The sequence below is a fragment of the Mastomys coucha genome, chromosome X (genome assembly GCF_008632895.1).
Source record: "Mastomys coucha isolate ucsf_1 chromosome X, UCSF_Mcou_1, whole genome shotgun sequence".
In the NCBI taxonomy this organism is placed as follows: Eukaryota; Metazoa; Chordata; class Mammalia; order Rodentia; family Muridae; genus Mastomys; species Mastomys coucha.
Window position 1 is genome coordinate 73562234 of NC_045030.1, and position 3358 is coordinate 73565591.

Sequence of the window (3358 nt, forward strand, 5' to 3'; positions counted from 1 at the left end):
TTTACCAGTCTAAGATCCACCTTTCCCTCTGGGGACTAAACCACTTTTTCATTTTTTTAAGGCTTTCGTTCCTGACCATTTTCCCTCTAGGGAAATCTTGAGCCCTGACACCCTAGTAGAATCTGTCTGCTACTATAAAATCTTACACAGTATCAGCTCTAGACATTTCCCTGGAGCGAAACAAAATCCCTTGAGCTAGAAAGGGGGTTTCCCCATCATCCCCTCTTCTAAATATGTTGCCACCCACAGAGCATTTTAAATTTCAAAGAACCTCCCTGGTGATGGCCCTCAGGGGCTCCAGTTGAATGTTACAAGCCAAGCAGTAAAAGGAGAGGCATTTTCCCAGGTTGTATAGTTTGTTCCAGGCCTGTGGTAGCTTTTTTGGAAGCATGTCAGTAGCGCTACTGCGGCAATGTTGATTGCAAAGTTTGACAGTTCCCGTTGCAAGATGTTTGGAACATATGATGTGCTTGTCCTCTGTCCAAACCCTCACTAGTTTATACATGGAAAGGGGCTGATATTTCTACTATGAAACATTAGCAGAAGGCAGAAATATGTCACCTAAAATATTGGGCTAGTCATAATGTTTTAACCACTCTTGTGCTACAGCTGTTTTCTCCTTCCATATAAAGAACTATTTTCTGCATATATTGTATATGTGTGTACACACACACACACACACACACACACACACATATATATATATATGTATGCATATATATGTGTACATATATATGTGTATATACATATATATATGAAGACAGACAGAGAAAGAGAGAGAGAGAGAGAGAGAGACTTCCTAGCAGAATATAAGAATATAGAATACCAAGCCATGTTGGCAGTACAACCTTGTAATTCAAGGTAGCTCCTGGGAGGTTTGTGCAAGATACTTGTGAGTTTAGTGGGTTACATAATGAAACCCTGTCTCAAAAGCAACTATGGAATATAGTTCAGTGATAGAGTACTTGAAAGGTCCTGGGTTCCATTTCCAAGACACCAAAAATAATAAAATAATACTATTGACATAAGAAAATTCAGAAAACTTGAGAACAGAAATAATTATTAATATATTAGAGAGGAAATTCAGGCTATAAACAAAGAAAGGATATGGTGGGGGGGGGGGCAATTCCCATCTGTATTGTCTGGAAATCAGCAGTTCAGTTCACAGGTACTGTGGTGTACCTCCCAGTTAGCCATATTCCAATACATTACACCTCACCCACACTTCTGTAGGTGACTCCAATTAAGCTCATTTGTTGAAGTGGAAACTTAAAGAGTTCTTCTGGGGAAATCTTGAGCTCTGACACCCTAGTAGAATCTGTCTGCTACTATAAAATCTTACACCAAACAGATAAACCAGCCATCCAGGTAGAGTCAGGTTAGCAACAGTGGTGGCACTACCTAGCAGAGACAGCCAGTCCTCAGCAAGACAGCAGGAACACCAGGAGATGTTCTCAACTGTGCCTCTCTCAGGGAAGCTAAGATCATCAAAGACAGGAGATCCTCAAGCCTTGCACAGCTAGCTGTACCAGCAAGCCAAGCTCTGTCTCCATCACTCTGTGGAGTCCTATTTATACCCTCCAAACATCATGTGTCCTCCACGTGCCTTGCCTTGGCGTGTCTTTTGCCTCAAATGTGCATCCAATCAGCCCAAGTCCATGGAAGGGGCAACAAACTGATATGTTTCTCTCTACCAATACATGTGTGTTGTTAGCAAAGAATCCTTCATCACGTATCCTCTCACGTGCTTGCTTTAGGAGAACGTCCTCGCTCCTGTGTCTGCTTCAGTGAAACTTTCCTTCCAGAGTCTGCCTTAGCCTTTCACCTGTGTCCACTCTTCACATGTTTGTCCCAGCAGAACGCCGTCCATCCAACTTTCCAAAGAACCCTTAAGTTTCCACTTCAACCAATGAGCTTAATTGGGGTCACCTACGGGAGTGTGGGTGAGGTGTAATGGATAGAAGTATGGCTGACTGACTGGGAAGTACACCACAGACAAAAATGCCCCTTCTTCCTCTCCTAACCATTAACTGCAGAATGGCTTACATTTTCGAAGGACTGCACTTCTGGTAAAAGCACAAATCAAAAACAAGTTTTGTAAATCTGCTTGGTAGAATTTATTGAATCAAAGCATGTGCTCACCCTGTGGTGTAGTACTTCCATTTGTAGGTCTGAATACCCACATGATATGAGTAGACAGGATGATCATAATGTCACCACTTGCAACAGCTGCAAACTACAAATTCTAGTCCAATTGTGCACACAGCAGAAGTTTTTTTTTTTAAAGAATGAAGGCTTGTGAAATATATGTATGTATAACAATGGGGGAATCTTGCAAATACAATGTTTTTCCCAGAAACCTATACAATACACTTTTGTATATATACTTTTATGAAATTAAAATAATCATTAGCCTGATCAGGGCAAGGCTGAGAGCTCCGTTCCTTGAGTTACTGATGCAGATGGCTAAGGTGGGAGTCTACCACTTCACAGTTCATCTCTTGAAATCTGGCACAGTCCGTAAAGGAACAATTCCTATAGAACACACAGGCACGGAAGTTTTTTTTAAAAAGGCTTGGCTATACAATAGGGTGCACATTGAAAGGTAGCAGGAGCATGGTATGAAGAACTGTCAAATAGAAGTGAGGTTTGCTTGAGCAGAGCCAGACCACAGTGCATTTCTCAAGCATGTTCTTCTGAAAACAAGAGGCCTAAGAGCTACAGAGTTGAAAATTCACTGAAAAAAATGACATTGTTCATCAGCTACTACATTCATTGCACCAAACATACTGTTAAATGAAAAAAATCAGACACAGACACCCTCCTGTGTGATTCAGACAACAAAAATGGGTTACAATTCAGCTTAATAGAGTATACATATACATATTTACTGTACATACTGTATTCTCTTAATTTAAAAAGTGAGGGGTTTTTGTGTGTATGTATGTGAGTGTGATGTGTGTGAAGGCAGTATGTGTGTTGGGGGGGGATGTACCCAAGCACATTTACAGAGGCCACAGGAGGACACCAGATGTCCTGTTCTATGTCTTTGTTTTATTCTCTTGAGACAGGGTCTCCCTCTCAACCAGGAGCTAGGCCCCAGCAATTGTCCTCCCTCACAACACAGTGCTAGGGTTTCAAAAGACTACATGGTCATGCCTGTTTTTTTTTTTTTAATTTTTTTATGGATAGTGGGATCTGAACTTATCCTCATGCTTATACAAGCACTCTTACCCACTGAGCCATCTCCCCAGCTGAAAATTTGAAGTGGCATCTTGAGTGTGTGAGTGTGTGTGTGTGTGTGTGTGTTTAAAAGAAAAGGATGGGCATGTCCTAGACTTGCAGTGATAGATGATTT